The following is a 24,509-nucleotide window of genomic DNA, read 5'->3' on the forward strand; positions in this document are numbered from 1 at the left end:
GTGTATCTTAGGCCTTGATTATGCTTTTTCAGGCTATAGCACGTTTTTAAACCTTGTTATAATAAGGTTGACACTAAGATGATGTCTATGTATTGAAAACATTTTTAAAGTTGAGTTAGCTTAACAGGATTGTCTACTTGTATATTAACGGGGATTTCCCACAGTTTTAAAATTCTGTTAATTGATTGTAAAGGTGATAAACTGAGGGTACACAGGTGTTTGGGGAGGACCCAGGTTAGTTCAGCTACATTTGTATTTAAACTGCAAAAGCATGGTGGTTAAACACAACTGTTTGATATGTAGAATGTACTAGTGTCTCATTGGCAAAAAATATGTGGGGGTGAGGGTGGGTTCTCTTGGGAAACTATTGAATAAGACGTTGCCTATTTTCTTTTGATTTCCTAAGTCAGTGATTAAGCCATGCTTAATTTATTCTTTGATATAGTGGCGTAGTTAAATCAAGGACATAGAAATCCACATAAGTTACTAGATGAATCTTTATAGAGAATTTAGTTTTTAATCATTCTTAATTACAATGACCATTACTAAAACTATTCTAAATAAAATATCAAGACTTTTCTTTTTTAATGAAATTGTGCCATTGAAGTGTGTTGTAGTTTATTTAACAGTTCTTGTCTTGAACAGTTTGATTCACCAAGGCACAGTCCATGCAGATCTGTTCAGAGGATCTAGCCCTAAATGAAGGCAAGAACAGAAGAGACAGATTTTGGTGGGCATAGCGAGATGGAGAAAGTAGATAAGGTAGTTCCTTGAGAAGTTACAGCCATGTGTTCCACTGAAGTGTGTGTGCACCTGGTGCACTGGAGCTGGACAAATTTGCCTATTAGTACTGGTAGGGGGTGGCATTCATGCCTTGTGGCTGTAGCCCCTTCCCTGGTTACATGAGGTGACGCTGCTTCAGTCCCCTCTTACCCATGGCTGGAGTTGAAACTCTGCGTGGTCTTACCCTCTCAACTCCTCAACTATTTCAGTTTTTCTCTTGTTGTATGTACTTAGTAATACCTTTAGAGTAGTGTTGGTTTTATTAGTTTAGTTTTCCTTGGTACTGCTCTTACCGGAGTTGAAACATTGTCCTTCGTCTGGGGAGCGATTCCCTTCAGTGATTCCCCACACACGGTGCTTGCTTTGTCTCGGGAAGGCCCACATTGGAGAGCATTCTGCAATCTGTAGATTGTTCAAGAAATGGTCTCAAGTGACATGGGACCGTCGCCTAAAACAGCATCTGCTCGAATAGATGACGTAGCCTACTTTTGGCACTGAGGCCCTTGCAAGTCAAAGATTGCCCTCGGGTTCTGAGAGTGTTGCTGCTTCATGTTCCAGAGTAGACGCCTCTCTGAAGAAATGGAGGAGCTGTTTGCCATTGACTGCACCAACGAAAAGGTTGAATAAGATCACTCGAGACTGCTCCAGGTCTTGGAGGGACTCTTCTGCTTCCGCTAGGAAAAGCATGAACCAGCGTATAGACTGGTACCAAGTACATAAGTTAGAAACCCTGTACTGTTGACTCTGGTTCTGGCTCCAGAGCATCAGCTGAGTCCAGTATCGACAAGGGAGATGCTGGTACCATCTATTTCCACATCAGTGGCATACCAGGCAGCTACAGACCTACTCTGCCTTTCGGTCCCAACCTCTCCTTTGGTACAGGACTGCACCAGGGCTTTGTCATCAGTAGCCACTTTGACTGAACAAGCTGCTGAACCCTCAGATCTGTTGGCACCACATCTCCATGTTCCCTTTTGACAGGTTGTGTAAACAGGACTGGTACCAGGATCAGTACGGAAGAGCTCAGCACCGCAAATGTTACGGTGGTAGCTTTACCCACATTCAGTGTTGGTACTGTCAGGCACTCTGGTACCATTGCTGACTTCGGTATCGATGCCACTTCTGGCACTTGAATGCCCAGTACCAGCGGAACCCCTTCTGTCGGCAGCACTGCTTTCTGCCTCATTCTAGGCGATGGATGTGTCGGAATGATTTCTTGTTCCCTCTGGTCTCACTCCGCCTTTATCCCTGGGATCCCGAGGTTTCTCAGCATTTGAGTTGGAGTCATCACACTCCCGCTCCCAATCATCTGACCAGCATCGGAGGTAGTTGAAGGACCATTATGGGTACTTGGATTGGCGTTCATCTTGTGGTTGGGATGAGGCTTCTGGCCCAGCACCTATTGGCTACTAATGCCTTAGCCATGCCAGTGGTCTCTATGAAATGCTCTGTGGTCGCAGAGGTCCCACTCTGTCTTGCTCGAATGTGAGATTGCCAGTCAGGTCTGTGGTGGTGTCTGTTGATCTGTCTCCGGCCCAGGCACCAGTGGTCCTTCTCCCTGCAGCACCTCCAGAGGTGTCCCATCTGGGTCCATCAGCATTGGAACAAGATTGGGCTTTAGTCCAGTTAAGGGCCTGGTCTTCATCTCTGGATGTCTTTGCTCTTGGTTCATCCCTCCCTTTGATGCTGGAGGATTAAAGGCACACCAAGACCCTTTGCGTTGTGTAGCTGCTTTCCTTGGTATCCAAGTGGAGCTCTTGCAAGAGAACATACAAGTTAGTGAATATCTTGCAGCCATCTGCCCCTGGCAGATTCACCCTTGCTATCCATGATGTGCTCCTTGAACCAGCGAAAGCCCTCTGGAGCATGCTGGCTTTCGTACCGCTTGTGGCTAAGCCGCTGGAAAAGTGCTGTTTAATTCCTCTGCAAGGATTTGAGGGATTTTACTCCCATCTGGCCTCAATTCCATCTTTGTAGCTGTAGCGAACGACAGAGCCCTGCAGGGCAGGTTTAAGTCCACCCATGAAGATAGGGACTCTAAACAAATGGACCTCAGGGGCAGGAAGATTTACATTTCCTCATCCTTACAGATGTGAATTGCTAACCAGCAAGCCTTGTGGTCCAAGAATGATTTTGTTAATTGATCAGCTATATCAAAGTTTGCAGAGCAGCTGCCTGAGGAATTTTGGGAATTGGCCACTGAGGGCTGCTTGGTGACTGACATCCTTGCAGTCCACTCTTGACGCTCACCTCGGCTGGGGTGATGGCCTCTCTGGTCACCCATGAGAAGGGCTTCTTGACTGCAAATTTCAGGCATTGCCCTGATGTCCATCAAGCCATTGAGGATTTGCCTTTCGACAACAAAACACTGTTCTAGGACAAAACTGAGATACTGCACTCCTTCAAGGACTGCAGGGCTACCCTGGGGACTCTGAAAGTACAGGGGCTGTGGTTGGAGCAGGAAGCCTCACTCCCTATCAATGTGCTGGAGCTTCAGGCAATCTGCATGTCATGCTTTTCAGGGCCATATCAGAGACTCAGTAGTTCACATACTTACTGGTAATACCACCACGATGGACTATGTGACCAAACAAGGGGTTTTGTCTAGAGGTGATCAGAGAAAGTTATTCCGATAGCCATTCACTTGCTCAGTGTTCAGAATCATCTTGCAGACCATTTCAGCAGATATTTTTCTGAGAGTCATGAGAGGTCCCTTAAGACACATGTCGTCTGGGTCATCTTCACAACTTGGGGCATCCTGATCGACCTATTTGCTACAGGGGACAACAGAAAAATGTTGTCTGTTCTGCCTTCGGTAGGGCCTCAGTCCAGGCTCCCTGTCCGACACTTTCCATCTCTGCTGGCAGGCTGCTTTTCTGTATGCCTTCCCCTGATGAGGATGATCCCTCAGGTCATCCTTAATCTCAAGGCGGAACGGGTGAAGCTCATTCTGATTGTCCCAGTGTGGCCGAGGCAGTGCTTGTTCTCCAACCTTCTCTCACTCCATTCAGCCTCCCATACTGTTTCTTCCTCATCCCGACTTATTCACGCAGAACCAAGACCACACCTTGCATCCCGCACTCAACTCCCTGCATCTCATGGCATGGCTGCTGCCTGGCTGAATGAAGAGGAAGAGCAGTGTTTGATGACTGTCCAGTAAGTCCTCCTTAACAGTAGAAAATCCTCCACCAGGACAGCCCATTCAGCAAAATGGAAGTGATTTTCAGTGTGGTAGTTAGCTTGAAGAATCCAACAGACACTGGCCTTTATCCAGGACATTTTGGAATCCCTGCTGCACCTTCAGTCACTGGGGCTTCTGTTTAGCTCATTGAAAGTGCATGTGGCAGTGATATATCAACATTTCATTCCCCCCCCTTCAGGGAAGATCACTCTTCTCCATTGCCATGGTAGCAAGGTTCTTAAAAGGGCTCCATCTACATTCTCTGGTCTGAGAACTTGTTCCTCTGTGGGACCTTAACTCAGTCATAGTGGCCTTAATTGTGCCCATATCAGCTTGTCTGTTTCCTCTTGAGTTAGAAAACAACATTCCTGATAGCAATAACATTCTCAAAGAGAGTGTGTGACTTGCAGACTCTGACAGTAGAACCTCCTTATACACAATTATGCAAAGACAAAGAGACTTTATGACCACAGCCAAGATTTTTATCTAAGATGGTTTCTCGTTTTCATTTGAATCAGGCACTGTATTTAATTCTGTTCTTTCCTGAGCGGCATTCACCTCCAGAGGAGAGCGTCTCCATACATCAGATGTCAGGCAATGTCTAGCCTTTTTTATCTACATATCTACATAAACTATTTCATGCTTCACTTCATGCGATCTGCATATGACGCAAACAGACGAAGGGTCCAGCAGTCCCCTTGCAGACAAATTTCCAAATGGATAATGTCATACATCAAGACTTCATATAAAATAGCTTAGGCTATGCCCCCCTCAGTGGGTGTGAGCTCATTCTACAAGGAAGCAAGCAATGTCCATAGCGTTCCTTGGTGATGTTTCCATATTGGATGTTTGCATGGCTGCTATGTGGTCATTGCATACATTCGTGAACCATTGTTATAACTGCTTGTTTTAGGGTAGATTTGAACTTTGGTAGAGCAGTCTTGCAGTCTTTTTAGGTAGATTCCGAGCCCTGCCTTTTGGGGAGGATACTGCTTGTGAGTCACCTAACTGAGATACATGGCTGCATCTACTCGAAGAGGAAACATTTACTTTAACTGTGGCTCTTCGAGATGTGATACAGACATGTTCCACAATCCACTCTCTATCCTCTCTACATCGGAGTCCTGCATCCGGATGTTCGGTGCAAAGAAATTGAGGGATGGTCGGGGAGGCACTGCTTCATGTAGCCGGGGAGGGCTTTAGGCCACGAGGTGTGAATGCTTCTCTTCAGGTACTGCTAGGCAAACTTCTCCAGCTCTGGTGTGCTGCGTGAACACACACATAGGTGGAATATATATTTGCATCACATCTCAAAGAACTACAGTTACAGTAAATACGTTTTTTTGGGGGGGCGGTGTGGCAAGGGTTAGGTTTTATAAGCTTTAAGTGGGTATTGAGAGAGGATTTAAAGGAAGAGGGTCTTGAGACATGGCTAAGGGAGGGGCTTCCAGGAGTAGGGGCCAACATGAAAATGGCACAGATGGTGTGGAAGATGATGAAAGAGGAGTTGTGAGAGCCTAGGAGACACATTCAATGAGGGAAGGAGAATCTAAATTGTGGGGGACTTTGAAAGAGACTGAGGAGCTTGAATCTGATTTAGGGATGTGAGACCCAGTAAAGAGATTTGAAGATGAGTTAAGTGTTGGGGTGACTAAAGCAGATAATTTTTGCAACAGAGTTTTGGATAGGTTGGAGGTGGGAGGGTTTTTATTTCAGAGACTAGAAGGGAGTAAGTTGTAGTACTTAAGCCCTGGATGAAGGCTTTTTGCAGTGGAAATGAAGAGAAATCTTAGAGAAGTTGCGGAAATAAAACCAGCACAATTATAATGATATTTATATTGAGTGCAGGGGAAAAAGAAGTAAAAGGAGCAAAAATTAGAGCAAATTTGCGAGCTTGTGAGAAGGATAGTGGAGTTATTGGCAGTAATAGAGAGAGGAGAAAGGGAATCAGTTTCTGATGTACTGAATTTGTGTTGAAATGCATAAGACACTGAAAAATTACAGATTTTGGGTTGAGCACTACTGAAACAATTGATTCTGTGGTGGGAGATGGGAATAAGTGTTATGAAAAATGAAAGCATGCAATATAAGTTAAAGGTGTTAAGTTTTTTTTCAACACTTTTGATAGTGTCATTCTTTAATAAGAACAATGGAATATCAAAGGCTGAGCTCACGATGTGGCTTGATTTTTTTTTTTTTTAAATCCTCATTTTCTTTAAAAGTAAAAGTCAAGGAGATTAACCATTTAAAATCTGTTCAGCAGTATGTTTAGTTTTGGGCCTCCTTTCCCTGAAAGCCATGCACAGTTCTGTTAGCACACTTCAGTTATGTCAGCAAGAGGAGTGTTCTGAGCTTCAGCACCAGGAAGCAGCAGAGACTCTAACGTGACGACAACAGGCTGCTGCTGCTGTTTGAAACATAAACAGCTGTCTAAAATGTACAGTGGTGATGCTTGCTCCTAACAATCTGGCATATAGTGGGGCCAGAAAGAAATCCCACTACTAAAAGCAAGAGATGCTTAGAGTGGGAAGGTATGCTTGGAAGAGCAGATGTCTTACCCCATCAAAAAGATTTTGTCCAGTTGGGCAGGGACCTAGGGAAGAATGTTTAATTCCCCTTCTTAAATTAAAGTAATAAAAATTGAGAGAGTGTGAGGGAGAGAGCTTTTAGTGAGCTTCAGAATGTTTTCAGCTCTGAGCAGCTCCCTCTTGAAGCATCCTTTTGATCTACCAAGGGGGAGCTATAAGAAAGTAGTCTGTTAAGCTTTCCCCCTACTCCAGCGCTTCTTTCCCTCCTACAGAGAAGACGGGGGCAAACCCCATCCTGGGAGAAGTCCTGTGTGAGGAAAGGGATCACAAGCATTGCTGCTTATTCTCTTAGCAACAGATCAAATAGACTGTTTGGGGCAGGGACTCTGTTGTTCTGTTTGCTGGAGCAGCAAATAAAACAGTGCGTTTCCCCCGCACCGAAGAGGGATAAGAAGGCAGGGTGGGGCAAAAGACCCGCATTGGGCCAATCACCTCCTTTGAAGCGGCTAGAACCAGCCTCCTCCCAGAGTGGAAAGCCCTCTGGGGCCACCCCTGACTCCTGAGAGCAGAAGTGGGCCCCTCTGCTTAACGGTGCCCTTGATGCCAGAGGCCTTTCAAGCAGTCAGGGACTTTATGGCCCTCCCGTGCCTTTCACTCTCTTGGCCTTACCCTCAGCTCCGGAGCTGGGAAAGGCACCTGTCTCCAGGAGTAAACCTGCCATGGGGCCACTGCAGTGGTCAGTTGAGCAGTCCACAACACCTTGGCCAAGATCTCCAGCGCCATGGTGAAGGTCTCTGCTGTCTTGACTCTGGCACCGCACTCCCAGTCCCCAACCTGGAAGAGAGACTCACCGGCTACGTATAGTTGATACCAGTCTCCCCAGCACCAGTCACCGGCAGCATGGTGACAGTTGCCGGACCTTCGGCACCCATCACCGGCACCACGCTGCCTGACACCTAGTTGTACACTGCCATTTTGGCACTATTTCCCTCCAACACAGCACTGCTCGGGAATTCCGTCGCTGGTCACCATCTTCCCGGCATCGCTTCCTGATTCCACACTGCAGCCAACAGGAAGAGCCACCGTCAGTTCCACCTTGGTCCCTGAGGAGGGAAACTATCCTCAGAGTCATAGGGAAAGCCCAGTCACTGGCCCCAAAAATGCAGGTTGCCAGGTGTACCATCCTTGGGTGCTGGCCTGGCAGTGGGTGCCTGGCCTTTAGGACAGTGGCCTGTCCAGTGGCCATATTGGAACCCATGGGGGAGCCCGGTGGCACTAGGACCCTATTCCTCCAGTCCTCCGTAGCTATGTCTGGAAAATGATCTGCGGCACCGACTGGCCTGATGAGGGACCCAGACTTGAGATCTGATACCGGCACCAAACCGTGGGACCTGGAGGTAGAGACTGTTCCCCTTGAATAGGAGGAGGCACCACTCCCTCCCCCGGCATTACAATCGTCGTCCTCATCCCCGGATAAGGCAGTGGCTGGCCCTGCTCCCTCAATACCGCCAGATGATTTTTGGGCCCACCAAGAACTACCTAAAAGTATCAAGTCCAACCTGGGCTTGGAGGCTGAGGAGCTCACAGAGGCTACGGATGCCCTCTTTGACATCATAGTGACTGTGACACTGGCTAAATTTGCATTGCAGGTGCACAAAGAAGTGCTGAAGATTATCAAAGTTCTATGCAGACCCCCTCTTCCATGCCGCCAATATACAAAAGGGCCAAGAAGAAATATTATGTTCTGGCCAATGAGTATGAATGCTTGTTCTCCCACCCATCTCCTGGATACCTGGTGATGGTTGTGGCGAACGAGCGGAACAGGCAGGGTCAGGCAAGTTTGACGCTGAAGGACAAGGATGCTAAGCAGCTGGACTTATTTGGAGGAAAGATTTATTCCACAGTTAGAATCTTAGAATCAACTTAGAATCTCCAACCAGCAAGTATTGCCGGGGAGATACAATTATAACATATGGGACTCCGTAGCTAAATTCAAGGAGATTCTGCCACAGGATACCAGGCAGGAGTTTGCATCCATCTTGGAGAAGGGCAAGACGGTGGCTAGAGCTTCCTTCCAAACGGTGCTGGACGCTGTTGATTCCATGGCCAGGTCAGTGGCTTTGGCGGTATCTGTGCAACGGTGTTCATGGCTGCAATCCTCAGGATTATCTCAGGAGGTGCAGCAATCTATACAGTACCTCCCATTCGAGGAGAACACCCTATTTTTGGAGCAGACTGATACCAGGCTTCACAGCCTGAAAGACTCCAGGGCCACTCCACAATCCCTTGGCCTGTATATAGCACAGGGGTCTAGGAGACAGTTCCGACCACCACAGCCACTGCCTAGATATTTGGATCAGCTATGGCAAGGAACCTATAAGGGAAAGGGCTGAGGGTAAAGGTTTTAAGCGCTGCCATCCTGGTTCTTCCTCCTCTGCTGCCCAATTGGGGCCTGTGTGCCATCAGTATGGCCCACGGCAGGCATTTTGAGGGTGCACCCAAGGAGAGTGCCCCGGTTGTGGCCTCTGGATCAATCCCCCATTTATTTTTTTTAATCAACTGTTCCCCTTCCTTTGTGCCCAGATTACATTGGACCGTTGCGTCCTCAACACTATATCAGATGGCTACACCCTCCAGTTTTCTTCAGTTCCACCCTCCCTCCCAGTCCCTCTTCAGGGACCCTTCTCACGAGCAACTTCTTGTTCAAGAGCTGGAAACCCTCCTATGGGTAGGTGTTGTGGAGGAATTCCTCAAGACATAAGAAGGAAAGGGTTTTATTCCCAATACTTGCTTATATCAATAGCCAAAGGAGGTCTCTCATCCATCCTGGACCTGTGTTGCCTCAACAGATATCTTAAGAAGTTAGTCGTGCATGGTCTCTCTAGCCTCCATCATTCGTTCTTTGGATCCAGGGAACTCGTACGCCACCCTTGACTTGAAGGATGCATGTTTCCATTTTCCAAGTCCACAGGAGATTCCTCTGGTTTGTGTTGGGCCAGTGACACTACCAATTCACGGTGCTGCTCTTCTGCCTTTCTTCCGCCCCGAAGAGTCTTCACAAAATGTTTGGCAGTAGCGGCCACCTATCTGAGGTATTTGGAGGTGCAAATTTACCCATACCTTGACGACTGGCTCATCAAAGGCAAGTTGCAGTCTCAGGTCCAGCACCACCTCAGTCTTGTGAGATCCACCTGTCAAAATCTGAGCCTGCTTGTGAATGAGCAAAAATCAGCTGTCCCCTGTTGAACGGATAGAGTTCATAGGATCAATTCTTGACTGTACACAGGTCAGGGCCTTCCTTCTGGAGTCCTGGTTCCAAGTCATGTTTGGGCTCTTTACAGACATACAGTCCCATCTGATCACGACCTCTCGATCATGCCTCAGACTGCTGGGATATGTGGCAATGTGTATGTTCATGGTCTGGCATGCTAGTCTGTCTCTGACCCCCTCCAGTTGTGGCTAGCATTAGTCTACACTCCCAGCAGGCACAGTCTGGACCTTGTGGTCACAGTACCCGTGCATGTCCTGTCATCCCTAACTAGGTGGACAAACCCTCGTTCAGTGTTACAGGGTTTTTCCCTCCTCAGAGAGGCTGGTCTCCAATGCTTCACAGCTGGGTTGGGGAGCCCACTTCAATGACCTCAGCACACAGGTACTGTACGCAGGAAGATCATTCCCTCAACATAAATGTCAGGGAACTCAGGGCAGTAGGCTGGACTGTCAGGCATTCTTTTCCTACCTGGCTGGCAAGATAGTCCAAATTCTAATGGACAATACCACCGAGATGTGTTATATCAACAAGCAAAGCAGTGCTCATTTGTCACCCCTGTGCCAAGAGGCTATCTGCTTATGGAACTTCTGCAGAATGCCATCCGCATTGTAGTGTCACATCTCCTGGGCATCAGAAATGCACTAGCAGACCTCCTGAGCGGGACATTTTCATCTCTTCACCAGTGGTCACACCACTTAGAGGTTGCCAGCATGATTTTCCAAAGGTGGAGGACTCCCCAAGTGGATCTGTTCATGTCCAGAAGAAAGTGTCACCACTTCTGCTCCGTCTGTGGGACATTGCTGAACGCCTTCCTGCTGGTACCACTGCTCCTCAGGGTCCTGTTGGAGATCAAGCGGGAGAAGGCGAAAGTGATACTGATGGCCCAGGCATGGCTGCGACACCACTGGTTCAGCATCTTGCTGGAGCTCTTAACAGCAAACCTGCTGGAGCTGCCACTTTGGCCAATATACCTGGCCAAATAGAGGAGGTTTTCCTGTTGGGCTTCAGACTGGAACCTTTCTCCTCCCCAAACCTCAATACAGTCCATATTGGGCTACCTATTACATCTCAAACATCAAGACCTAGCCCTTTTGTCTCTTAAGCTTCACCTGTCGGTTATCTCAGCCTTCCATCCAGAGTAGATCAGTTTTCTCCCATGACATGGTGATCAGGTTCTTAAAAGCCTGGAGAAACTTTACCCAGAAGTCAGAGATCCTATTTCCTCCCTGCAACCTGAATCTAGTCCTTTGAAGACTCACCCGCTTTCGAGCCAATAGCGTCCTACTCTCTGCTGCCCCTCTCTTAGAAGGTTTCCTTCCTGGTGGCAATCACCTCAGCACAAAGGGTTTCCAAGATCAGAGCTCTTATCTCGGAACTGCCTTACATAGTGTTTTATAGAGACAAATGCCACTCAGCCTTCTTTCCAAAGGTGGTGTCACAGTTCCACAATAACCAGGATATATTCCTGCCTGCATTCTTCCCCAAACCGATTACTAACATGGAACTGACATGAGCAAAAGCACTCAAAGAAAAATGGTTACTAACCTTCCATAATGGTTGTTCTTAAAGATGTGTTGCTCATGTCCATTCCATGACCCGTCCTCCATCCCTGCTGTTAGTTGACGGCAGGAAGGAACTGAAGGGATGCAGGGCCGGCAGCGTCTCATACACCCGTGGCAAGAGTGTGGGGTTCCAGAAGATGCTGGAGCCGATCCCATGGATACCACTAAGGCAAAAAATTTCCAACATCCATGCATCAGGGCACACATATGCCTAACATGGCATGGACATGAGCAACACATCTCGAAGAACAACAGTTATGGAAGGTTAGTAACTGTTTTTTCCGTAGTGCTTTTTTTATTAACTGCAGTAAAGATTGTTTTTAGTATATTTGAATGCATATAGTTATTTAACTATTCTAGATATAGTATGCTAGTACCTGATGTATGGATGATACAAACAGGTTGGGCAGCATTTTTACCATACGGAGTCGAGAGTTGGTGTACATGAGGCACTGTACTAGTCTTACACTTCAAACACATCTTAGTGGAACATAGGCAATACATCTAGCAGAGTACATCTTGCCATGAAAAATCTTCTTTAGAGAGATGTCAGCATGAATATAAAGAGCTTCCTAAAAAGTAATGAAAAAAGTAATGCAGTTTTATTAAATTTTACTTCCTCAAATATTTGGGTTAAACCAAAAAAGGGCCATGTTTTTTTTTAATTATTTGCTGAGGTAGAAGCAACAACATTTTTGGGTGCACTTGTCAATATTGCAGTGGGAAATAAAGCATGTGGTATATAATCCACCTGTAATTTTGAGTTTTAGTGTAGAACAATATGCTTCACACCAGTGGTTTTCAACCCGGGGACCATGGACCTCTGGGGGTCTGCAGACTACATCTAACATATCAAAGGGGTCCACACTTCCATTTGAATTTTTTTAGCGGTCTGCAAATGAAGAAAGGTTGAGAACCATTGCTTTATGCTAGTGACATTTTTCTGCATATCAGTGTTGAAAACTGGAAGCCCTGTTTGCAGGTTGTTGTATCTATCATTTGTAATATTAATTTTAGAAGGGAGAAGATGTAAAACAGAATCTGAACAAGGAGAGTTATGCTAGTATCATATCAATTGCCCAGGCTTGAGTTAAAAGGCTAATTTTCCTTCTGTGATATTTCCTTCTTATAATTATTGGGGGTGGGAGGGTGGGAGGAAGTAGTTGATCAAAATATCCTATTTGAACTGCATGGTACTTAATAATGTACACTGCATGGTACTTACACTCGTATTGGAATTTTTCCACCCAGTTTCCATGAAAGTAAGATAAGACAAGGTTTTTTGTTTAAATCTATAAAACCTCCTTACCTTTATTTTTTCACTGATACAGTATCCTATTTCCTGGGAATAAGGAGAGGAAACTAATCTGGGAGCTCAGACTTTTGAAGCTCTTTTGCACCTTCTCATTTTTGTGCCTGTTTGCATAGAAACAGGTGTACCCTAAGCCACACAAGTATGTGGGATAGCGGAATACCTTGAGCTGTATATAGTTAATTTGAAATCTTTGAATGCTCATGTTTAATTGTAAGCCTCTTGCTTGCTCAGCCATGCTTTAATTTTACATTCTGAAATTTTGGTTTTATTTGAAACATTTTCTCATGTCTTGTTGACGTTAGGAATTGGTCCTAATTCTGGCTATTAGTCACCAGCCACTGGTGCAAACCCCTGTAGACAAGAAAAGCCACGATTTGTACTGCTGGAGTGTTGGTATTATTATTTGAAATTATTTATATGGGAAACCACCATTCTTTTATTAAATCAAAAGGCCCAACGGCACTTCTGAGTATTTGATCAAGATAATTATTTAGGGTATGTCTATACTGATGGCAGCAAAGTCACCACCGTCAGATCGACCTATCTGTATTGATTGAGCGGTTAGTGAAGACCCGCTCAATCAATCCAGAAGTCAATGCTGGTAAACCATCCTCTCAAGTGATGCAGTGGAGTGAAGACGCCATGCAGAAGGGAAGCACAGCTGCTGACTGGAGTTACGCAAGCTACTCTGCGTAGCTTGCGTAACTCCCGTCGATTGTCACTGAATCGCCAGGTAAGTGTCGACCAGGGCAAAGAGGCTAAAGCCAGGGGTGCTTACACACATATTGATGGGCTCCAATTTGGTCAGGCAGGTATTAGCAATGAACCCTTTAAGAGTTTACTTTTTATACCCTTTAACAAACAAGTGATGTCATTGCCAATTACTGGTTTCACTTAAAAACCAATTTGAGATGATTCACCCTTATTTCCAGTCTCAATCCAATAAGATTTACAACCACCTTTCTTCCAAAGACCTTTCCTCCTCTCCTTCTTGCTTTCCAACAGTTCTTCGAGTGATTGCTCATGTCCATTCCACTATAGGTGAGTGCACGCCACTGTGCACAGTTCCCAGAACTTTTCCCCCTAGCAGACCCCATAGGGCCGGCTCTGGTGCCCCCTGGAGTCCCGCACGCATGCCACAGTCTGAGGCACTGCCAGCCCCACGCCCCCTCAGTTCCTTCTTTCTGCCAGTGACGGTTGCTGGAACTAGCCTTGCTCTCTGCAAGCACTATTCCTCTTCTTTGAACTCTTTGTTATTCAAAGTAGTTTAGTTAGTTTTAAGTAGTTACGTAGTGTTAAGTGTAGTTAGATAAGTCCTTGAGGGACTTAGAGCAGCTGGGCCGTGTCCCGGTCGCCTAGATTTAAGCCGTGTGCTTCCTGCAGGAAGGCTTTCCCGCTCAGCGACTCCCACAATCAGTGTCTTAAGTGCTTGGGGGGAGAGCACAGGAAAGACCAATGTAAGATCTGCAGGGCTTTTAAACCGCGGACTCAGAAGGACCGAGAGATCCAGTTAAAAGCCCTGCTCATGGAGGCAGGGCTCTGCCCAGCATCAGAGCCGTCCCACTCCATCTCAGCACCGAGCATCACCTCGGTGCAGAGTGCACAGCTGGCACAGGGCTCGACTCAGCACCGAGCAATATCCCCGGTGCCGAAGAAGAAGAGACAGTGTGCGGAGTGCAGACATTCCCCTGCACCATCGGTACAGAGAGGGTCAAGTGCGGAGATGCACCGGCCATGGCCCGTCGAGTCTTCTCCAGTGCCTGCATCTCCAAGCAGGGAGCCTCCCCCAACTCCTAGAAGTGGGAGAATGCCCCTGCCGACGCCGTCAACCCTGGCGGCTTTTCAGGTGGCAAGAGCCTTGTTGGTCTTGCCCACGCCACCTCCACCCCCTTCCCCCTGCCCGCCGAGGGAGAAGGAGCCGGTGTCCTGGGGCAAGCCCGCGTTGGGTCCCCCCGAAAGGCGGTGGAAATCCCTGGTAGAGGGAGGAAGATCTCCCGCCAGATGGCCACTGGGGGTAGAGCGAGAACGCCACTAGTAGTCGCTCCAAGTCAGCGTTGTCGAGCCGGCCTGCTTCGACTCAGGATGCGTAGTCTCTCTCTCGGCGCCAACGTCAGTCCCCGGCACCAGGGGCAGCGCAGGCCAGGAGGTGGCACCGATCGAGGTCCACCAGGCGGCGCTTGTACACCTCCTGCAGATTCCCGGCACCGAGGAGTTCGCCCACACAGAGGCAACACAGAACCTGGTGACCGTCAGAGTACTTGGCACTGAGGTGTTCGCCCGCACTGAGGCGGTACAGAACCCGGTTGCCATATGAAAACCCCCACCGCACAGTCCCCGACGTGGAACCGGGTCGCTGGCATCAGGTTTCGATTACCAAGAGTCAGGCAGCACTGCAAGTCCTCGGTACCAAGATGGCGCTCCGCTGCAGAGAGCTCTTCGGAGCGCGACTCCGTCCTTTCGTACCGCTTGTGGCGACGGAGGCAATCCTTGTTGTCTTCCACATCGGAGGCATCAAGAGGACGGTCCCCGGCAGGGCACCCGGGACCGAGGATGGCCACAGTCTAGTGGCTCGGGGTCCCTCAGGGGGGACAGTCATCGGGATAGCTGGCGCCCCACAAGGCCCCAGAGACAATGACTGCAACAATGACCTTATTGGGCCACATAGGGCATCTAGATGGGACCGGGACCCCAATCCACGCTGTCAGCAGGGGTGCAGTCCATGCCCCCAGCACAGGAAAAGGCCCATAGACACCGCTCCTCGGACGAGGAGTCAGACCCCATGGAGGGACCCTCTATGGGTGCATCCCTTCAGCAGGCAGGGGAGCACCCGCAGGACGCACCTTGGCAGTTCTCTTCCTCCTCCCCGGACGAGGCAGTCTCCCGGGACAACATGGTGCCACTGGAGGATTTCAGGGCGCACCAGAAGCTGCTCAAGATGATGGCCTCTAACTTGGGGCTGGAGGTCAAGGAGTCAGTGGAGGCCGATGATACCCTCTTCAGTGTGCTGGCGGCTGCCCCAGCGAGAGTGGCCCTACCAGTCCACGACAGGGTCCTCAAAATTGTAAAGGCCTTGTAGCAAACCCCTTCCTCGGTTGCCCCTATGTCGAAGGTGGCTGAGAAAAAGTATTATGTCCCGGCCGAAGGGTTCGAGTATCTGTTCACTCATCCGGCCCCGGGAATCCTGGTGGTAGACGCAGCCAAGCAGTGGGACAGGCAAGGTCAGCCTGGTTCCACTCCCAAGAACAAAAACAACAAAAAGCTGGATTTGTTTGGGAGAAAAATGTATTCCACGGCAGCCCTGCAGTTCAGGATTCCCAACCATCAGGCCCTCCTGGGGAAATATAATTTTAATTTGTGGCTGGCTCCCACTATGAATTTACAACCCTGCCCTTTGGCCTATCTTCGGCTCAAAGGGTGTTTATCAAATGCATGGCAGTAGTGGTGGCCCACCTGAGGCGAAAGGGTGTGCAAATCTTCCCTTACCTGGACGATTGGCTGATCAGGGGCAGGTCCATGTCCCAAGTGCAGGAGAACGTGACCCTCACTTGCTCCACATAAATGAGCAGAAGTCCACATTAACCCCAGTGCAACATATTGAATTCATCGGGGCCACCCTGGACACTTCCCAGGCCAGAGCCTTCCTGCCTCAGCCACATTTTGAGGCAATGGTCTCTATCATCTCCCAGCTGCACCGATGCTCCACGACAACAGCCAGGAACTGCCTACAGCTGTTAGTCCACATGGCAGCCTGCATGTACGTAGTGAGACTAGCTCGCCTGAGGCTCAGATGGCTTCTCAGGCATGGTTGACCTCGGTGTATGTGCCGAGCAGACACCCACTGAATTTGGGTGGTCACAGTTCCCCCACCCATCCTAGTCTCCTTAGACTGGTGGAGGTCTCCCAGGGCAGTGTAAAGGGTGTTCCGTTCAAGGAACTGGTCCCATCGGTCATCCTAATCTCCGACGCCTTGGATGTGTGAAGGGGAGCCCACGTCAATGCCAACCTGAGCACTCAAGGGCATGACTTCCACTTAACTGCCTCTCACCTCCCGGGAGTGAGGAACGATGAGGCAGATCGCCTCAGCAGGTCATTTCTACCCTGCCACGACTGGTCGCTGCACCCGGAGGTAGTGACTACGATCTTCCAAAAGTGGGCCATTCCCCAACTGGACCTATTCACGTCTGCCTGGAACGTGAAGTGCCCGAGGTTCTGCTCGCTCCAGGGTCATGAGATCAGGTCGATTTCCAACGCGTTCCTCATCGACTGGACGGGGACCCTCATGTACGTGTTCCCGCCCATTCCGCTCCTGCCCAAGGTCCTACTGAAAATAAAGAGGGACAGGGTGGGCGTCATACTCATTGCTCCGGCCTGGCCAAGACAGCACTGATTCAGCATGCTGCTGAACCTTTTGATCGCCCTGCCCATGGAGCTCCCGAGGCTGCACAACCTTCTCTGCCAGGACCATGGTCGCCTGTAGTACCCGGACCTGGACTCCCTGCACCTCATGGCCTGGAGGCTCTGTGGCTGACAGAGGGAGAGAGTGCCTGCTTGGCAGTAGGAAACCTTCTACACAAGTCGTGTATCGGGCTACGTGGAAACGGTTTACTCTTGGGCGGAGTCCTGGAGCATTCTGCCCAAACTCTCGCCTCTGCAGGCGATCCTGGAGTACCTGCTCCAGCTAAAGCTCCAGGGTCTGGCGCTGGCCTCGTTGAAGGCTCACTTGGCAGCCATTTCATCCTTCCATCAGCCGGTAGAGGGGAGATCCCTGTTCTCCCATCCCATGTTGATCAGGTTTCTCAAGGGGGTGGAGAGGCTTTATCCGCAGGTCCGTGACCCAGTGCCTCCCTGGGGCCTCAACCTGGTCGTCTTGAGACTCATGGGTCCCCCCTTTGAACCCATGGCTTCATGCCCTCTGCTCATGCTTTCATGGAAGGTAGCCTGCCTGGGGGCCATTATCTCAGCTAGGAGGGTCTCCAGAATTAGGGCCTTGACCTCGGAGCGCCCTTATACAGTATTCTATAAGGATAAGGTGCAGTTGAAGCCGCACCCAGCCTTCCTGCCCAAGGTGGTCTCCCCATTTCATTATAACCAAGGTATTTTTCTTCCTGTGTTTTTTCCCAAACCACACTGTTTGGAGAAGAGGAGATGGCATTCGCTGGATGTGAGACGAGCCCTGGCCTTCTACATGGAGCGTACAAAGCCATTCCGGAAATCGACGCAGTTCTTCATGGGAGTGGTGGACCGCATGAAAGGCTCACCTGTCTCCACCCAGCGCATCTTCTCGTGGATTACATTGTGCATCAAGTTCTGCTATGAGCAGGCGAGGGTGCCACTTCCGGGAACCATCACAGCGCACTCAACCAGAGCTCAAGCCTCGTTTACAGCCTTCCTGGAGAGAGTGCCCCTGCAGGACATCTGCAAAGCCGCCACCTGGTCGTCGGTGCATACCTTCATGTTCCACTACGCCATCGTCCAGCGGGCGAGAGAGGACGCGGGATTCGGCAGAGCAGTGCTGAGGGCAGCTCACCGGTAACTCCTCCCCATCACCAGGTATTGCTTGTTAGTCACCTATAGTGGAATGGACATGAGCAATCACTCGAAGAAGAAAACAAGGTTACTTGCCAATAACTGATGTTCTTGAAGATGTGTTGCTCATGTCCATTCCACAACCCGCCCCCTGTCCCCACTGTCGGAGTTGGCAGAAAGAAGGGACTGAGGGGGCGTAGGGCCGGCAGTGCCTCGTATACCGCGGCATGCTCATGGCACTCCAGGGGGCACCAGAGCCAGCCCTACAGGGTCTGCTAAAGGGAAAAAAAGTTCCAGGAACTGTGCATAGTGGCGTGTGCTCACCTATAGTGGAATGGACATGAGCAACACATCTTGAAGAACATCAGTTACTGGTAAGTAACCTTGTTGTTTCCCATTGCGCTGAGTTCACATAGGCTTTAACACCAGTATGTGGGTTGGAGAAAGGCCATGGCATATTTTAAGACTATTTTCTTTCTTTTGTTTTATTTAAACCATCTGCAGTCACCCAATCAGTCAGAGACCGCCTTTTGAGACGTTTCTCCTTATCTCGTTAGTTATTCTTTGAACCAGACATACTCCCTACTTTATTCTTTATGGCCTTATTGCTTATTATTTTCAAGGCCTTCCTTCTCTTTGATAGTCAGGGCTTTTCTTTACAACACACACACATTTCCTTAAGCTAACTTTATTTCTTTAATTTTATGCTTCTCCTGTATGGGGTTTATCCTGGTTTCCAGCTTCACTAGTGCAAGCTGCAGCTTTCGTTGTCTACATTTGGGATTTGCATTGATGTAGTTGCAAGTTGTCACCAATAGCTGGAATTGAGGTAAAGCCTTGAAGAGTAGGCCATAGAGCGGGTGTGTCTCTGAGTAGTTTGAGTGAGAACTAGGTGAGTAAAATTCCTCTCAGTACAAAAGTAGACAGAGAAGGGCTTAGCACCTGAGCTTATAATATGGTCTGGCTGGCTGATTGCAGACAGCACATATAAATAAGTGATCTCGTGGTCTGTATATCATGCATATTAATGTGTGCATGTATTTTACATTACTTTTCATGTTGATTCTTAGTGGGTGCGAAACACAATAGTTAACATAAAGGACACTTTGCATGTGTACAAAACTAAATATTGGTCAAAGTTGGAACCTCATTGCAATAAACTAGTGTTTTGAGGTGCTGATTCTTGATATTACAGTAGTATTACACTGTTTTTGGATAAGTTACTTTCACAAGTGTTGCACTGATTTTTAAAATTTTGGCTTGCTACTGTTAATCTGTAAACATTCAAGGTATAGTGATGCTGATTTATAGTTGTCTTATTACTTTTAAATTATGCTAGCTAAATATGCTGGTAAATTTTATATTCATTCACTGTATTTCTCTTTTTATAAAGATGCAGTTATTTTGGAAAGATTAGATTGTTGGAAATGTCGGTAAATATCGATTTCACCATGCATAAGAACAGAAAACTATTTTCATATATAATCAACATTTACAATTAGGCAAAATAAGAATGTTGCCTGAGAACTTTAATGTTTATTTTAAGGATATTTGTTTTGTCTATTTAGACTTGTAATATGGACAATTTGTGTTTTCAGTGGTTATAAAGCTTTTAGCTTTTTGAATCTCAATGTCTGCTGTCATTAAATAATTGCTGTCTTACCTCCCCATAATTTCCCACAACTGTGAAAATATAAATAGATAAAAGTAGGAGAAAAGCTTTAAAATATTCATCTGTTGAAATTGTATATTTAAAAAAAATCTAATTCTGCCATGCCTATGGATTTTACTGGTAAATCCTGGATTATTGTAATACAGATTTCACTATTTCTTTCCTGCTGTAGTTTACCTTTTGGGTCTGGAATTATTTAATTTTCATTCTGTGGATGACTTTGTCTGCCTTCATTTCTTTTCACAACTATTACTGCATTCTTCAATAATCTTCCACTGTCTTGTCTTTTTTCCTCTCCTCTGTCTCCCTTCCCTCTCCTCCTCCACAAGCTGTGGCACTGGCTTAATAAGAAGGTAAATAAACAGATTGTGATTCCAATTAAAGGATTGTGTCCTTTTGCAGCATGAACACTTTTAACATGTTTTGCTCTTTAGTTGTCTCTCCCAATTGTCTTTTTTCCCGTCTAAGCTACTGGAGGTCATATAATACCATCTGATCTATCTCATTTAAATAAAATGAATTCATTTAGTTAAATGTCTTATACAGCAGGATACAGCCTTTCTCCTTTGTGGACTTGGGTTCAAATCATTTTAAGATTTAAGACAAATTAGATCTCTGCCTAATCCCCATTTGTACACATCACAAAACCAACACATAATTTGACTCAGTAGGCATTTTCTGTTCAAGGGAATTTAAGGGTGTTGAAGGTCAGGGCTAGGTTAAGTTTACAAAGATGTGAATAGAAACTTGCATAACTTCTGCATTATAACTGGCTCTAGTCGGTGCTATTAGGCTTTTTTACCTTCAAAAGCACCAATTTAACCCACACATTTGTTTTCTTAAGGGAAAAATAAAACACCAAATTAGTAATGATTCAATATTGAGTAAAGGAAATGAGAAACACCCAAAGCAGTGAGTGGGAGGAATGTCCAAAAAAACTACTATAGTGAAAAGAAAATAATTTCCCCTTTATGAACTTCATAGGAAAAAAAAGCCGTGTAATCCAGATGACACAAATCTCATCCTTAATTCACCCTGTGTTGCCGAGGTACATTAAAATTGAAATAAATGAGTTGAACAGGATTAAGCTGCTATACTCCTGCAGATTGCAACTTTCCTTGTTTATAGTAGCAAGTTTACCCTAGTGCAGCTACAGTGGCTGGAATCTGGGCAAATCCTCATTTTAACAAAAACCTTTGACTCTGGTGGAGAATATCAGCTCTGTAGGAGCAGCAAGAAAGCTGGAGCGGGATATCAGTGGAAGTTGTATGAAAATCAAGGCAGGAGATCTTACATCAAAAGTATTAAAATACAAATCTCAAACATAAAATTCCCCAACAGAAAAAAATTAAGATAAACTAATGGTTGTAGATACATATTGATTTAAATTTGTTATTTAAATGTTCAAACACAATATGTGAAAGACAGGAAGTTAGAAGGTTGCATCTTCAAAAAACCAAACAAAACCATGTAACTAGAAATCAGCTACATTTCTAGCACCAACCTTTATCCTCTTCATTTGTCTCAGTATTGGTGGGAGAATCCAGCTAGCTGCCATTACATAGAAACTAGGAGTTTACTGTTGCCTGACAAAGTATTGTAGTATAGTTTTTTGAGCAGTCACATTACCTACAGCTGCCTTCGTAGCCTGTAGTAGGTATCTGGAACGTGGTGGCTCTGGCCAGTGACGGGAGGGTGAAAGGGATAGAGTTGTGTACCCAGTCCAAAGTGGAGCAGTGGATGGTGAAGGAGATATAAAGGTGTTTTGTTTTTTCTTTAACAACTCTAGTAACAAAGTAAAATTGAGATTATAGTTGGGGTCTTCTGTGGACGATGTGTGGAGAATAATACATGAGTTGTGGTCATTTTAGCCTGAACCACGAGGGCTGTAGAGTTTCATCTCCAGCATTCAGCTAGTGGGTGAGTTAATTGTATGCAGAGGTTTTGCTGTGTGTGTGCAGTGGGGTGGAGAGGAAGCAGGGAGAGGAAGATTTGTGGGGCTCGTGATTGAAAGATGGAAGGGGAGAGCAGTTGGTCAAACTCTGTTCTTTTACTCTATCTTCTGACCTTTTGACATTTAGACTTTTTAATTTCGTCCATTTTCTGACACTGAAAGGGTTGTGTTTATACTACAACATGCCATTGTATTAAATAAATATGTATGTGCAAACCATAAGTTGTCTTAAAGAAGAATTTTTGTTTTGGAATGATATATTACTCCTCTGCAGTATATCCACACAGTGAAGTTAGCTACTAATGGAATTTTGGTCTTAACTGTACGTTTTCTTGATTCTGTGGTTTTAGATTCTTAATGTTTGAAAATAGATTTATGGGTTGGTTTACCTAATTTTTACCACAGTATAAAAGTTGCTAACACTAGTATTGATATTAAAACACTTCTGAAAAATCTAGATCCATCACATGCAGAATATAACTTTTAAAAATTGAGTTGTTTTTGAATTACTTGTAAAAGCTACTTGAAACTACTCATCTTTCATTTCTTGCACCTACACAGATATTTATATATCTATATTTATATCAAAATATTTTATTGTATAATATGCTGAGACTCCTACATATGCTGAGCAAATAATACATTTGTAGAACTGAAATACAAAATCCAAAAATAAAATATAAATTGACAGGTTTTTAATTGTATCAAATCTACAATTCACAAAATGCTAAGAAAGGGGGAGGATTGAAGCACAAAAGATTGGACTGCAGTTCTAAAGGCTGCTTTCCTTTTTATAAATGTTACCTTTTCTTCTTCTTCTCAAAGAAAGTACTTATGAGGATACCAAAATAAACTTCTCTGTATGCTATGTGAAACTAAAAATATGACTCATGGAGGGAAGGCAGAGTTTGAAATGGTTATTGGTAACTCTGATTATTAGGACAGGTGGGAGGATAAGAGCAAAGGCCTTTTATATTAAGAGCTTTCTGTTAGGGACTGTTTTCAAACTGTGACTTGTGTGATTCTTACTCACTAAACATAATTACTTACTGAGCCCAAAATATAGAAGAGATTCTGATGGGCTAGCGAGACTTGCTCTTTATGGCATTGAATCTTTAAAAAATAACTAACTTTTGCTAAAGCCAGTGCTTCTACGCCAGTGTTGGCAACCTTGGGGGGAACCTAATGTAGACAGTCATTAGACCTGGCTAGTCATCTGCACTTTCACCATACACCTCACACATCTGAATAACTGACTTCCATTTAACTGCTTCACTGGTGCTAACTGATCCTTTTTTAACAGTCCCAAAATAATTGAAGATGAAGTCCTTACCAGAAAATATATTCAACTTGAGATATATATATTGGGAGGGGGGAGGATTAAAATAAGCACTGAAACAACTCTGATTGTCGAAAAGGAATAAGACACTCATACTGTTTATATTTTACCACAAATAAATATATATATATTCGGAGATTTGTATCAATATACCCACTTTGCATGTATAATCTATAGTTTAGTATATAAATATATTAATGAGAAAATGAGCACTCAGATATATGTAGGTGTTCTTTTAAGATGAGTTGTTTGATTTAAATTTTTTTGTGAATAATGTACAGTGCAGTATAAGACGCATAATCAATACAATCTCCCAATTACAATAAATCTAGATATCAGTTAATCTTTTCCTAATATAAACTGTCATTTAAAAAGGCTCAGTTACAATGTTCATCCCAGTTACTTATTTTCCAGATATTTCTCACAGTAAACTCATGAATATCTATATTCTGACCCTGCTTTACTTTGGAGGCATAATTCAATTGTTTGTAATTTATTTGTTTTATTTTTGAAATGTAAAGATAAGTTTATACCCTTCAAAACCCTGACATTTTAAGATAATTTTCATTGACTGCGTATCATAAATCCACATTCCTTTTTAAAGAGTGACTGACCTTCTGTAGCTTAGGAGCCTTGTTTTTCTACCACTTGACTGTCTTGGATGTTATGGCAACATCTGCTTGTGGCTATTGACTAACAAATTAGAAGCTAAAACTTTAAAATACCAGCATAGTTGCTGACTAGTGTTTAAAAAGTGTGTGTGTGTGTGTGTGTGTGTGTGTTTCCGTGTGTATGCATGTATTTAGGGGAAGGGCATAGAAAGGGAAGTCTGTAAGGATGACCTAGACAAATATGGACCAGATTCAGTGGTAAGTTTCAACTGGTGTAACTTATTTTTCTAGCTCCCTGAGCATGTAACTTGAACCAACAGAGACTGAGATTTTTAAAAATGGGAGCTTAGAGTCAAGCATGTATCGGACCTGCTGGGTGCTCAGCATTTTTGAAAAACCGGCCACTTATTAGATGACTGAATATGGATTTAGCAGCCTACTTTTAGGCACCCATGTCTTGAAAATCTTTCCGACCCCCCTCTTAAGTAACTGACACCCCTTTTTTCAATCTTTGAATTTGGCTTACTGACAATAAGCTAGTCTAAACTAGTGTTACTTCTATATTGAGGGTGAAGGGGGTACAGCAAGAATTCAGAGGCAGCCAGGGGGATGGAAGTTCAGTGCTTTCCTTCCTCTGACTCCAGCAGGGACCCCAGCCACAAGGGACCCAGGTAGAGTGCTTTGCCATCCTCCCTGCTACAGCTAAGGGGAGGGAAGCTCTGATCTCCCCTTCCCTTGGCTGCAGCAAGGAGCCTCCACCATCTTTC

General features: G+C 45.8%; 1 protein-coding gene across 1 annotated transcript in view; it reads left to right on the forward strand.

Moving 5' to 3' along the window:
* The window catches only part of TMEM245 (transmembrane protein 245), a 128,714-nt gene that overhangs the window by 29,222 nt on the left and 74,983 nt on the right, over window positions 1-24,509 (forward strand). The window lies entirely within an intron of this gene.

The sequence above is a fragment of the Emydura macquarii genome, unplaced genomic scaffold (genome assembly GCF_026122565.2).
Source record: "Emydura macquarii macquarii isolate MOO-44397 ecotype Brisbane River unplaced genomic scaffold, CSIRO-AGI_Emac_v2 contig_2975, whole genome shotgun sequence".
Lineage (NCBI taxonomy): Eukaryota > Metazoa > Chordata > Testudines > Chelidae > Emydura > Emydura macquarii.